A 14,940-nucleotide genomic window follows, 5' to 3' on the forward strand; every position below is an offset into this window, starting at 1 on the left:
AAAAAAAAAAAGAAGCTTAATTTGGCTTATTTTTTGGATAAATCTGGACTCTGCCACTCTTACAAGCTGATGCCATTGTCACAAAAGAGAAATAGGTCTATTTGCCATGTAGAGTCTTGCCTAGCAGCAAGTTACTGGCACACACTTTCCTACATCAGAGACCATGAGATGAAACCCTGATTCTATCCTAAATGTGCCGAGTCACACGCTTTTCTTCTCCCCCTCAATGTGAGGACTCATGGAAGAAGGTGTTAGCAGGTCTTCTCTCAGACAAGTCCATACCGAGTTACTAAACATGATCTATGGAAGCATATTTTTAAAACCTTCACAATTACCTCAAAGAAGAAAAACTAAGAGTCAATCGTATGCCACAACCTGGGAATAATTTCTGCGAACTTTAGAGAAAAAAATAAAAGGAGTTGGTGCCACCAGGAGCCACACATGTTCCCCCGGAAGCTCAAGCAAGTTTTGTGAGCTGGCATCGTAAACACACAGATGCGCCAGCCCCACTCGGGGAAGACATTGTATTCCCAAACTATACTAGTCTAGAATAGTAGACTGTTCTAATGAGAATATAAATATCCTGTCGATGCTTTCATGTGAGTGCATTTTGTTTAGGAGAAATAGGGCGGTGAGAACCTGTGGTTAGGGAATAAAACATAGCTGAGTCTGGGACACACTACAGGGGGAAAAAAAAAGACTGCCTGAAAAGCAATAAGATGACAGTTGAACACGTGAGTTTATGTTTATTTTGCACTCTGAATCTCATGGAAAATCAGAATATATCTAAGATAGGGAAGAGGCTCATAATAACAACTAGGAAAATGTCTTCAAAATTGGCAGTAGCATTTTGAGGCATTTTGAAAACATGGGATGGAATAGAAACCAGAGGAAATAAAAACATTAATGAAAACGGACAAGTAAAACTTGCAGGCGTCCGTTTTACCAGTGAAGCCCGGGAAAATCTCTGAGATCAAAAGTTACCAACACCATGGAGAAATGATTCTGTTTTCCACAAATAATGTTGGGACCATTGGGTATATGCATGCAAAAATATGCGTACACACCTTCATTCCACATAAAAATGAACTAAAAATAGATCATGGATCTAAATGTAAAAGGGAAAGCTTTAAAACTTCTTTAGAAGAAAACAGAATAGAAATCTTTGTGTCCAGGCAAATATTTTTCAGATAGGACATCAAAAAATAATCCATAAAAGAAAAAAAAGTAGGATCCATTTCACTTTGTTAAAATTAGGAACGTTTACATTTAAAGGCACTATTAAATGATTCAAAAATAGGCCACTGACTGGAAGAAGGTATTTGCAAATCGTATGTCTGATCAAAGATTCATATCTTCAGTATATAAAGAGCTCTTTAAACTCCACAATAAGAAAACAGACACCCAATTTTAAAATTTAAAACACTCTACCAGGAAAGACGGATGGATGGTAACGAAGCACAGTGTCATCCGTCGTTAGGGAGATACAAGCTAATAACTCAGTGGGACACCGCTACAGCTACACACTCGTTAGAAAGCCTAAAATCCAAAGGAGAAACACGTGATACAGAATGCGGACAAGACAGCCAGAGCCATAGACCCTTTCCTTCCTCGCTCAGGGCAACACACATGATACAGTTGCTTTGGAATAGTTTGGAAATCTTGTTATAAAGTTAAACAAACTTACCACAGAACTCATCAGTCGAACTCCTAGGTGCTTACGCAAGCAAAGTGAAGCTTAAATTAGTACAGAACTCCTTATAGCATAGTGGCTTTATTTGTAATTGCGAATGGGTGGGAAGGGCATGCGAGACAGGAAGTCTCTCTACAGGGGAAGGCAAAGCACAGTGCAGTACATGCGATAAAAAGATCGAGGTATTGATGCACGCTGACCACAGAAGGCTAAATATTGTATGATTCTTTTCTTTTTAATTTGTTTATGTTTATTTATTTTTGAGACAGAGAGAGAGAAAGAGAGAGACAGAGCATGAGCATGAGCATGAGCGAGGAAGGGCAGAGAGAGACACACACACAGAATCCAAAGCCAGCTCCAGGCTCTAAACTGTCAGAAAAGAGCCCAACGTGGGGCTCAAACTCACAACTCATGAGCTGTGAGATCATGATCTGAGCCAAAGTCGGACACTCAACCGACTGAGCCACCCAGGCGCCCCTGTATAATTCTTTTCATATGATATTTGGGAAAAGGAAAGCATATTACTCATTGCCATTGGTTGGGGAAGGAGAGGGTGATTGAGTACTATTGCATTCACCCAAAAACGTGAATTTTCAAGTATGTAAATTTAAACAGCAGCTGGATACTATGGGCTATCAGAATGGAAATCAGACTGTGACAGATAAAGGGAGGTCTATTACAAATATATGCATAATTTGTTCTAAAGGAGGAGTGGGGAAAGAAACTTCTGGAAAGTCATGTTTGGACTAGACAGTATATGTCTAAAGATGAAAAGAACCGTACATAAGCAATATATGCTAGTTGGTAAATATTATTTTTTGAGAAATGCAAAGACTGGCTAAAACAATCTTGAAAAAGAATACACTTGGAGAACTCACGTTTCGTAATGCCACGTCACCACAAAGCTATAAAAATCAAGAAAGTGTGGCATTGACTCAAGGTCAGACACATTATAGAACCAGTGATTAGAATTAAGACTCCAGAAACAAATCCATGTATCTATGACCACTGGATTTTTGCAAAGGTATTGAGACCCTTCATGGGAAAAGCAGAGTCTTTTCAGCATATGCAAAGAGTGAACTTAGACCTTACCTCACACCATATATAAATCCAAAATGGATTAAACCTAAAAGTAACAGCCAAAAAAGCATGCAACTATTAGAAAGAAACAGGTGTGATTCTTTGTGACCTTGCGTTACGGAAGACTTCTTGTTTATAATACCAAAAGCCCACACATAAATAAAATTAATTGCATTTCATCAGAATTTTTTTTTCAAAAAAATACACCATACGCCATACATACAAATATACCATAAAGAAAATGAAATACAGAGCACCTATGTTTTCCAAATGGAGCCCACCTAGCATGCACCCAGAGGCACATCTGCTCAGGCCTTCCTGTGACCGGAGCTATTTTCTTCAATTCTCCTTCCGTGTATTGCTAAGCTTATTAGAAGGCCAAGTCTCTTAATGTTTGTTTCCTAAAACCTAAGGAATGTTTTGAGTAGACAAAGTACCCAAGAGAGCCGGCCTCTGCCAATGCAGGAAGACAATTCAGGTGGGATCCAGTGAGTGAAGGTGGGTATACACATCACTTAATCCCTTCTGGCTGTCCTTTGTCAACCAGAAATAGCAAATGCCAGTGGCTTGGTTGCACTAGTCTTTGAACCAAATGGGTTTGAATGAAATAATGTGTGTGAAAGGGTTTATGTATCACACGGCAGGAGCGGGGCTTCATCCGAATTGAAATCAGAGCTTCTGTTAGTAACACGGCGGAAAGCACCTAACGTCTACAAGGTCCCGAATGCTTCTCTGTTTGAGAGGCCGTGACTAATTCCAATCCCTTAACTCTGGGCAGGCTCTCTGACTATTTGGCCAACAGAATGCAGTGGAAATGACAATCTGGCAGTTTCCAGGCTGAGGCCTTAAAGGGACAGACAGCTTCGAGTCTCTGTCTCCTGAAACATGTGTGTTTGGACCACAGCTCCCATGTCATGAGGAAGCCCAAACAGCCCCCCGAAAAGAACCAAGGCCCCCGGCTGATGGCCACAGACGAGCTCCTAGACCAGGACCAGCACCATGTCCACCAGCCAAGCGGATAGACCGACCTGAGCGTGGATGCGAAGCCCCCTTCGAGCTGTGCCTCCCCAAGACTGCCAAGTTGGGAGTCCCCTGAGACCCCCAAGGAGCCGGCACCGATGCAATTACAGAAGGGTCTTTATTACAAGCTCAAGCAGGGGCTCACCTGCCTACCAGTGTTGTGGCAGAAGGTGAAGCCCCGAACAATAGTGAGCAGGGTTTTTAAGGGGTAAGGGATGGGGGTGTTACAGTGCACACGTTGTACGTATGGCATCATCACATAAGCACCAATTATAATTGTACAGCAGCACCCATGGTAACAGCTTTGACCATTCAGTATCTGTGAGGCGTCCGTTACTTTTGGCGGGACCCAATCATGACTTTTGAGAATCCTTTGAAAATGACCAATTATGAGGTGAGTTCAAAGAGCCCACGTGGGGTTCAGGCAAGTGGTGAGAAATTGGCTAGTTTGTACAGAATAACTGTCTACAGTTCCCAGCCTTGACTCAGACCACAGGAATGTTTTTTTGATTAGCTGACCTGAGGGCGGTCGAGGATGGCTTCAGCCTTGAGCAATCTGAGGAACTGGGGCTACGTGCAGCCCGAGGGTGCTCTTAATGGAGGCCTTAATTTCAAAATGACGTTACTTGGGCTCTTCAACAGAGCCCACTTGGGGTTCTCACTCTCCCCTGCTCCTCTCCCGCTAGCACTCTCTTTCTAAAAATATTTTTCTTAATTTAAGAAATGCTTAAAAATTAAAACATCAATTGAGCTAACTCTTTTTAAAAAATTTTTATGTTTATTTATTTTTGAGAGAGAGAGAACAGGAGAGGGGCAGAGAGAAAGGGAGACACAGAATCTGAAGCAGGCTCCAGGCTCTGAGCTGTCAGCACACAGCCCGACGTGGGGTTCAAACTCTCAAATGGTAATGAATTAATGAATTATCACACCTGAGCTGAAGTCAGATGCTTAACCAACTAAGCCACCCAGGAGCCCCTGAGCAAACTCTTGATAACAGAAGATCAAAAGGATATGATTTTTTTAATATTCTCTGTCTGCTGGCATTTCAGTGACACACACCATTTGTCTCACTGAGTGAACTTGGCCACACACTTCACTTTCTGGGCTTTGGATTCTTCATCTATGCTTTCTCTAAGATTATAAGCAAACCACTTTTCGTGGTTATAAAGGAAATTTAGAAATGATGAAGGAAACCTAAAGCGACTCAGGTTACAGGGGCAGCTGCTCAGAGTGAATAAATAAACCTCCTCGAAGCACATTATAATTGGGCTGCAAATGCTATGATCTAGCGGTTCCTAAATTTATGGACAGGTGTGCGCGTCCTCCGGTCTTTATATGTAAGTTTATACTTGGAATGCGTGTGACTCTCTGGTCAGGGACAAACCCCAGCTGCCACTTTCCGGGATAATGGGAACTGTCATTTGTTGATGGAAGCCGAAAAAGAGATTAAGCAGGGGTTTTTCAGGGTCATTCTATTTTTTTCCCGTTGAGGTGGAATCCATTCTAAAGCCACCCCTGTCCAGGGTTCCATGTGGCGACGGATTACACAGAGTGACATCAGATGGCTGCATCTCCATCAGCGCCCCGGTGCAGACTGCTCCGGCACCTTCTGTGGGAGCCACCTCCGGATCAGCGATTCTCCACAGGGCCTGCCTTTTTTATGCATATTATGACCTCATCTTTTGAGATAACTCTGGGTTTTTTCATGACAGAATCATAAAAATAGCAGGAGCCTGTGGCAAATCTGGAGGCAGAGGCTAGCACCCTGCGGACACTGAGGTTTTGTCAGGTCCAGATGGTGTGCTGATTTTGTTTTAATGTTTATTCATTTTTGAGAGAGAGACAGAGACAGAGAGAGAGAGAGAGAGAGAGACAGAGAGAGAGACAGAGAGAGAGACAGAGAGAGCGTGAGTGGGGGAGATGCAGAGAGAGAGGGAGACACAGAACCTGAAATAGGCTCCAGGCTCTGCACTGTCAGCACAGAGCCCGATGTGGGGCTTGAACCCACGAACCGTGAGATCATGACCTGAGTTAAGTGTCTGTCAGACACTTAACAGACTAAGCCACCTAGGCACCCAGGTGCTGAATTTTTTTACCTGGCCCGGTTTGGTTTCGGGAGCTCGGAGCACAGAGCCCGGCACCGTCACTGCCCACCTGCTTCCTGACCTCAGACACAGAGGATCCTGAAGCCGAGTTTCACGGGGCAGACGGAGCCCAGTGTGAAAGCCAGAGAGCGCAGCCTTCAGCTGTAGACGGGCTTTCCGGGCTTCTGCCACATTCAGGCAATTGACTGCTCACACGAAAATGCACACACCTGGCCCCCAGTAGCCAGGCGTTCAGAGCCTAAAGGGGAAGAAGGGGGTGCAAAGGTGTGTAAAGATGCGGAGGTGAGGACAGAGGCAATGCCCAGCTGGTCTAGGGCGCCTCTCGAGGGCGGCTGCGGCCGGCCGGCTTTCTGGACAGCCGGATTTGATCAGCGTCTCTGTGCTCCTTCTTGATCATGGGTTCTTTACGTTTCATTTAGAGCTCCTGAAGTAAAATCATTCAATCTGCATGCCACCTCCCACTTCCCCAGTTCCGGCGGAGCTCATTAGCCCCTGATCCCTGTGGGCGTCTTCAGCCAGGGGCTGTCAGGAATGTTCCCCATGTTCTGGCAACTGAGAAACCCAGTGTCTACCCCCAACGGCCGGTGAGGACTTTGGTCTGGTTGCCTGGCGGCGTGTGGAGCTCTGCTATGTCCTCACCCCAACTATCCAACTGCATCTGCTCAGACAGATGAAACAGGGTTCGTACCCAGAAGATAAGGGCTTCATGTTGCTTTATTACGAGAAAGATAATTAACACCCAAATTGGTTCTGCAATTCATTAAAATGTGCTTTAAACACAAAACTGATCAAATGGATTATGTCTTATTAAAAAATCTTTGGTTGGCTCATTTTTAATGCTAATGTTAAGCTGTGCTATGATAGATCATTCCATTAACAGTTGGGTGAGCCTACTCGTTGAATGATGGGGATCTTTCCTCCTTTCAGAGCTAGGAAAACAGAAAGCACACACGGCATCCATTTGTTAACGAAGTCTTTATTGTTCTAGCAGCAAGGCAATATGCTGTGGGAATTTCTTTGTGTGACAGGCGGGTCCCATGGCCAATCTGTAGTCTGACCAATAAGTGGACAAACAAAAACAATAAAGCAAAAAAAAAACCCTGCCATCTTTTGAGTGGCTATCTCTTATGTGTCTTCTACTGCATGACACTGTGCTGTGAGATTCTTTTTCTGGGTGTATATTTTGGCCCGTGTTATTTCAGCGTACGAGGCACACAGGTGGATGTCTGCACCTACCTTGTCTGAGAGAATGGGGATCATGGTGGTGTTTCCTGTGGTCACGGATCATTCTGAGAGTCCGGAGGGTGACCTTCCCCTCCCTCACTGGTTGAGTTTCCCACGACGATCCTGGTCCTGAAGAGGGTGAAGGATGGCCACACTAGTGTGGAGTTGTGTTAGAACCATTACGATAAGACAATAAGGAATTTACATCTGAAATCACTGTGTCACATATTTTAGTAGCTGAGCTCCCAAAGACATGAGGGTATATGAAGCTTGAGAACAGTCACTGACGGTCACTGTCCCTGCGTGTGGCTGAAGTCACATGGAAAGACCTGGTGAGATAATGACGAGGTGGGGGCTGCAGCAGCTCCGAGGGGACCGGATGGCGAGCTCGGGAGCACAAAGCAGAGGAAGGAGACACAGCTGGCCAGCAGATCGGAAACTTAGGAAGATTTTGAATCCCACCTGCAGGTGTATGAAAGAAACACAGTTCGTCTTTTGATAAATTAGGGACTAAGAAGGGAGAGAGGGAGAGAGAGAGAGATAGAGAGAGATGGAAAAGGAAGAGAATGTGGTAGAAACTTCCTGGCTCCCCATTCTCATGTGCGACACAAGGCGCCAGCCAGGGTTTAGGGCAGCTGACAGTCGCTTCTGTGTGGGGCCAGCAGAGACACTGAGTCCTTCTCAGAGAGTTCTCAGCCATTTCCAAGGAGAGAATGATGATCCCACAGTGTGATGGACAGTCTGCTGACCAGTCGCTTGCCTATCAGCTGGCCTGGCGGGGAAAACAGCGACACCCCTGAATTTAAATCTGTCTTTGGTCATTTAATGATAAAACCGACAGGTGGGGCCCAAGGTCATGAGGCGTTATTACTCAGGGTACCTTGAAAACTTACCTCTGTACATCCAGTGTTAACCTCTGCTGGATTAGTTGTGGCTCGGGATTAAAATATGAGGAGTTTAAATCGCACAAAAGGTGAATAAGAGGACCACTTTGGGGACAGAAGAATGAGTTGACGAGTCCTCTGTGTTAGCGCGGCAGACTGGACCCCTGGGCCAGCCCCTTGTCTTCTCCAGAAGGCAGACACAGGCACACAGAAGACCAAGGGCAGGAGAGGCGGTGCCACTCTGAGGAGCGCTGGGGGACAGAAATCGGAGGGCGGAGTCATCTGTGTCCTTGCAGGTGAAGGCCCACGGAAGAGCCCACAAGGACACTGACTCAAGATGGGGCCCCAGGGAGGCGCCGGGGTCTGGGACCTGCCCTCCAGCCCGGGAAGACGGCAGCTGATGGCCAGAGGGCACGTAGAGCAGAGACCCTGGGAGAAAGTGAACTGAGCACTGTGGCTTCTTTTTAAATGAGAATAGATCTCCACGTGATCAGAACAGATTGAACTCAGGAAACAAGAGCATGTAATTCCAAAAGGAAACATTCAGAGAATGGAAATTAACTTTGAACAACCAAGAAGTTTAACAAAAACAGCTCATTGAATGGCTGCAAGCTGAAGTTAAAGGAATTTACAAGAAGTTGGAGCTGCAAGGATCAGAAATGGAGAATATGAGAAAGGTAATATACCAGACGATCCTTCTGAAGGGTCCAAGTAAACAGTCAATGTTCCATAAACTTAAAACAACAGAAAGCAAAAAAAAACAGAAAAACAGGAGTTATAGGAAAAATGTCAGAATAGTAGCAGAGTTTCTAAATGTTTCTAGATTTTATTTTTTTATTATTTATTTATTTTTGAGAGAGAGAGAGAGAGAAAGAGAGAACAGAAGTGAGGGAGGGGCAGAGGGAGTGAGAGAGAATCCCAAGCAGGGTCCACCCCCAGCTTGGACCCCAACTCAGAGCTCGATCTCACGGCTGTGAGATTTTGACCTGAGTCGAAGAGTCAGATGCTTAACCTACTGAGTCACCCAGACACCCCTAAATACTTCTAGATCTTAAAGTACTGCTAACAAATGCAGAATAAAGAGTTCAAACATGATACAAAGCACCTACTGGAGACATTTTGGAACATTAACAATAAGGACTAAGTCCCAAGCACTTCCAGAGAGAAGGAGAAAAGATGATCATGTAGGTAATTTTTTGAGAATCTGAATGGCACAGGACATCTCAACAGCTACTCGGAAGGTTCCACCTTACCCTGCTCATAGCTCTGCTCGGGGGCAGGTACCTTTGTCTTTGTGCTGTAGACCTGAACCACCAACAAAAGGTAGGTGCAGTGTGATGATGAATTAGGGTCTCAGGGTGAAGGCAGAAAGGGCCGTGGGGAGTCAACATTTGGAAAAGTTTTTGGAGGACTGGAACAGACAGAGAGAGACAATAAGACAGAGACATGGAGATAAAGAGAAAGAGCGACAGAGGGAAGCGAAGAGACACACAGAGAGAAACAGACGCAGAGACAGACAGAGAGACACCAGTGACGTGGGCCCAGCAAGGCCTGCCCCTTCCCTCCCTGACACATCAACCTAACCGCACTCAGTCACCCAAACAGCCCTGTCGTCACACATTCCTCAAGTGGGGACCGTGGCACTTAGCCCATAAACTGCCCACACAGGAGACACCAGAAGGAGACAGTTTTTGACAGAAAGGACACTCTTCTGCAGCAAGTGTTGACACGCCCACCACGACCAGACTCTTCCTTCGCCCGGTCACGTGAATCAAGTTGGAGTAAAGAGGGGGAAAAATCGTAGCACGGAAGGGGCAGCCTCTGGGATGTTAAATCATTTGGTTTTATCATTTGTGAACAAAACTATACCCTATATAGAAACCAGAATGTATAGATGTAATGGGATATTAGAAAAAGGCTTAGAGTCTATGAACCAAATACCATCAACATCAGCTGAATGATTCACCACGTTGCTTGTTGCTTTGACTTCTTTAAAAAAATGTTTACGTATTTATTTTGAGGGAGGGATAGAGAGCGAGCAGGGGAGGGGCAGAAAGAGAGGGAGCGAGACTCCCAAGCAGGCTCTGTGCAGCCAGCTCAGAGCCCAACGAGGGGCTCGAACCCACTAACCATGAGATCATGACCTGAGCCAAGACCAGTAGTGGACGCTTAACCTACTGACCCCTCAGGCAGTTTAAATTATTTTCATCTAACTTCCTAACGGAGCAGGATCCAAGAGAAACGTTTTCACCCATTTTCATCCATTAGTAGCCATTTTGTTATTTCAAAAAAAATTTTTTTTCTTCTTACCTGAACATGCTTTTGTTTCCAGCAAACGCCGTGTATGAGAGTAAGGACTTGGCAGAGAGAGACGTGCTTTATAGAAGTAATCCCAAGCATGTTCTCTGCCGAGCTTCGTGTATAGTCTTTTTCTACAGCAGCCACTTTGCTCTGGGGGTAGCTTCTGATGAGCCTGAGTCACGGCCCCCTCGTCCTGCACACTGTCAGCCAGCAGTCAGAACACCACTCTGCTTGCGTTTTTTATTAGCCACCAGGTTACCGTCTGGAATTCCTGATGTGTTCTATTCAAAACCCCTTCGATCGTCAGAGCCTCTGTGTGGGAGGGATTTACCTCGACCAAACGTCCCCGAGGCAGAAGCGTCGGTGGCGGTGGCGCGTCTCCCAGCCACCCGTCCTGGGGCCGTGCCCCCTCCAGGCTCTGTGTTTATTGATGGCGGGAAGGATTCTGGTTTCGCAGCCAAGCACAGACGCCGGAGGGAAGGGCTTCCAGGCCCCTCCCTGGGGTGCAACCCGTGCTGCACGGAGATCCGCTGGGTGCCGTGCGGGATCCGGAGTGGCCCCTGCGCTGGCAGGAGAAACTACGCAGGAAGGGTCCTCCCCTGGCTGTGACCTCGGCGTTTTCGCGAGGGGCTCCAGAGGCCCTCTGGCGGCCTGCGCGTCTGTGATGCGGTGCTCAGCCCGGACACCCCTGCTGTCGGGCGTCTGCAGCCGTTTCGGGTCGGGAGGAGGCTGCTGGAGAGAGGGGTGAGGGGGCAGCCGACCGCTGGGGCGGGACGGCCAGGCCCGGGAGAGGGGGCACACGGCAGCCCCGGTCCTCAGGGGCCCCTGGGCTAGAGAAGCCCTGACGACTCTGCGTGTTCGTGTTGGCACTGAGAGTCGCCAGGCGGCGCTGCAAGTGGAGACGGAGACGCCGCCGCCAGACGTTCCAGTTTGGTTCCAACTGCTTTGCTGCTTCGTTTACTGGTGGACAGCGCGGAGCGCCCACTGACCGCCAGGGACGGCGAGGAACTGAGAGCAGATCGGGGAACAGCATCTGCGTCCCGCACACAGGCTCGTAGCCCTGAGGGCCGCTTGTGGGAAGCAATTTTTCAAGCAAAAGGATAAACTCCTTACCACTCGGGAACGAGCGGCCCAGCAGGGGCTGACGGCGCAGGTGGGGCGCGGGGCTGGCCTCGCCGACGACACGGTCGCCCGGCTGCGAGGGCGCCGGCTCCCAGGAGCACGTGCTGCCCTTGCCGCAGGAGAGACGGTCGCAGACCGCCTGGGGGAGAGAGAGACTTCAGCACTGGCCTTGTTGAGAACTGATGTAGGCGGCCTGCTGTGTCACTTGTGCAGGGCGGGGGACATGCNTCTCGTGCAGAAACTGCTCCTAAAACTTTGCAGACGACTTCTGCCAGCTTCCGTGCCCTCCGTTCCTTGGTAACTTCCCATCTCCGTGCAGTGGACGATCGTCTTACCCTCCAACTGCTCCTAAAAATAAAGCGATAGCCAAGAAAAATGCTCTCAGTGCCCGGAAATCTATGCAACACAGACTCCAAGTCCAAGAAGACCCTACCTCTTCACCCCTCCCTGGGCTGCCATGGCCGAGCTGAACACGCGTGTCTATGCAGACGTGGAGAGGGAAGGCCAGCCTGGTTCTACAGAAGGTGTTCTGACTGGAAAGTGCCGCCTCCAGGCAGCCGGTAAGTCTGTCTTTCCTGAAACCATAATGACACAATACACTTTGTGTAGAGCACTCCTGTGGTGTGATGTAACAGTGGAGCACTCCGTTATATGCTAATGGCATTATATTCTGCCATAAAAACAGCCCTCCAGAAAGTGGTCTAATTTTTAAAGAGCTGTTATGCTAAAACACATTTAAATAACTTAGTCATTATTTGAAGGGATTCTGACAACAGAGAGAACCCCCACCCCAGGGATGTCCGGTGGGGATCAAACAGGCCTGACAGAAAACGCTCTAGCAGGGTATCAACACAGCAAATAATCAACACTTGGCCACTCCCCCCAAGTTTGAGCAAATCCTTTTCTGTCACACGCTGAGGAATAAGTTTTGAGATCCGACCTAGCGTGGAAGACTCATTCCCACCCCCTCCCATGGACTCCATCCTCCCTTCTACCGGAGACCACAGGGCAGGACGGCGGCAGGCGTCCACCTTCATCTAGAAGAACCGGGACGTGAGGCATCGGGTAGTTCCAAGTTGCGAGGCTGCTCCTGGGTTGGGTGGAGGTTTTGTCCATGGAGACGATGCTCACCCGACTGAGGACCTTCCAGAAGGGGTCCTGCTGAAGGTCCGGTGTTGAAGGGCTCTGCAGGGGTTGAGGAAAACAACCTCAGCTAGAACCTGACAGGTCAACCTTTCTTCTCTACACCCTTCACGGGGGGTGTCTCTGGAGCTGACCAACAGCAGCGCCATTACTCAGAAGGTGTGAAGAAGAGCCAGACAGGAAGAAGGTAAGAGAAGCGTCCTGATTGGCAGATCAGTAGAGCTACAGCCTGCGAGGGAAAGGGGTGGAGGAGGGGCAGGTGTGAGCAACGCAGGAAATCAGGAATCTCAAAACAACTTGGCCTTCAGCGTCTCAGCGTTTCTGCCGCTCTTTGGGGGGCACGCGAAGATGGATGGCCCTGGCTTCCCTCTGCCTAGCCTGAAGTCAGCCTCTGCCTTCAGGCTTGCTGACTCTTCCTGGGTATCAGATGTTGACTGATGACTCCCACCACCACCCTGGTGAATGCCCTCTGAAAAAGCCATCTGTTAAATTGGTCAGGCCCTGGGAAAAAAAATAATAACCCAATAAAAAAGGGTTTTTTTCCTCCTAGCCCTTGAAAAACTATAAAAAAGTAATGTCACACAAATGCTCAATTTCTGATGTTCTCAATTGCTGATATGAGGCAACTAAGAGCTTTAATACATTTTTTTCCCTAACCTCCGATATTTTTTAGAACATATCTGCATTTCAGTGCGTGTTTGGTAATTTTGACCTAACACTAGTAACGTAATTCTGTTGGAGTGGGTACGTGCTTTCTGCGTGTGTGTGTTGGGAAGGCACAATTGATGTCTTTGTTTTTCAAGGTGGGATGTTTGTAACAAATCCTTATATTTAATGTAGATATTAAGGGCACCATTCACTTCGCTCCACACGGAGTTAAACCACGGCCTGGGTCCTCACCATCTTCCCCTGCAAACTGAGAAATAATCACTGATAAACGTGGAAATGAAAGGATCTAACAGAAGATTAGCAAAGTGAAAAGTTGCTTCCTTGAAAACATGCCCAAAATTTGGGTAATCGGAAACCCGGCTTCCCCAGGAAGAGTCTCAGTTTCCCTCTTGTCTTGTGTCGCCTTCCGTGTGGCTTCTACCTCAGATTATTTATGGTTAATGAAACGTAATTGTCAACAGTTGAATTCTGTTAATCCAGGCTGAATTCGATAAACCTCTGCTTTGTCGTTCTAGCCTCGTCCATGGTCTCAACTACGAGAGTGCCCTTGAACAGAGCTCGCACTTTAAGGTGATTTTCAATCTGAGCAATGACCTGTGAGAACTTGCTTTTGCATTTACAGTCTTTCCCTGATGGGGGCTGACCGGTGCCCCTCTTGGGGGGACAGTGTGCAGTGTCTTCTGATGAACCAGAGCGCCCGACACAAGCGGTAAGGGGCAGCTAACCTTTCCTGATGGTACAAGAGATACTTCACCCGACGGTCCTGGGACCCACTGGCCACACCAGCTAGTTGTGGCATGGCCACCAGGCTCCCTGCAGGTGGGGACAGTGACTAAACATGAGGAGTTACAGGTCAGGTGTACGTGACGTACGTATGAGAAACGGAAAGGAGCCCAACGCTTCCGTGAGACCGCACGCCATCTGGACACTCTGGTTACATCTTTCCCCTCACGAGTTATGTACTGTAAATGCACGACTCCTTGCTGACTGTTCAGCAAAATTTTAATTCTGTCGTTAAGTATATTGTTTTGCAGTTATCTGATGGCAATGAACTAAAAGAAATTAAAGCTCATGTTTGATTGAATAATACCCAGTAATTGTATTTCTCAAGATGATGATGATGAGTTGCACAAACTCTTGGCATATTGACCATCCACCATGGGGACCTTAGTGACCCCAGGGGAATGGTGAGTGGTAACATGGAGATCAGAAGGGTAGGAGTTATTACAAGGTTATGCCTGGAAGAGATGGCCGAACACATCTGCAGAAAATGAGTGTACGTGGCGCGCTGTGAAGGAAGACTTCGTTTAGATCAAATAACTATTTTCACTTTGAGTTTCAACTGTTTTTGCCATGTATGAGAAGTGAGGCTAGGGTGCCTGGGGGGCTCAGTCAGTTAAGCGTCTGACATTCGCTCAGGTCATGACCTCACAGTTGCTAAGTTTGGGACCCGCATGGGGCTCTGCTGACAGCTCCGAGCTCGGAGCCTGCTTCGGGTTCTGTGTCTCCCTCTCTCTCTCTGCCTGCCCCCTGCTCACCCTCTTGCCTCTCTCTCAAAAATAAATAAATAGTAAAAAAAATAAAAATAAAAAAAGAAGTGAGGCTAAAGCTAGTTGGCAAAAGTTTGGCTTCACTTAGCCAAGGAAAGTGGTTGATAATTAAGTGAAAACAGATTTATTTTTCAGTGCACCAAATCTTT

The 14,940-nt window shown here is 47.3% G+C and overlaps 1 long non-coding RNA gene across 1 annotated transcript; it reads right to left on the reverse strand.

The window, feature by feature from the left end:
* Window positions 1-7,335: 7,335 nt before the first annotated feature.
* LOC144227648 (uncharacterized) lies at window positions 7,336-11,345 on the reverse strand. The gene is made up of 3 exons (XR_013333995.1): window positions 10,317-11,345; window positions 8,016-8,257; window positions 7,336-7,894 (listed from the first exon to the last, which is right to left on the reverse strand). It is a non-coding gene; the product is annotated as an uncharacterized LOC144227648 (long non-coding RNA).
* Between the last annotated feature and the right edge of the window lie 3,595 nt (window positions 11,346-14,940).

Source organism: Crocuta crocuta, unplaced genomic scaffold, assembly GCF_008692635.1.
Source record: "Crocuta crocuta isolate KB4526 unplaced genomic scaffold, BGI_CrCroc_1.0 scaffold41, whole genome shotgun sequence".
Classification (NCBI taxonomy): domain Eukaryota; kingdom Metazoa; phylum Chordata; class Mammalia; order Carnivora; family Hyaenidae; genus Crocuta; species Crocuta crocuta.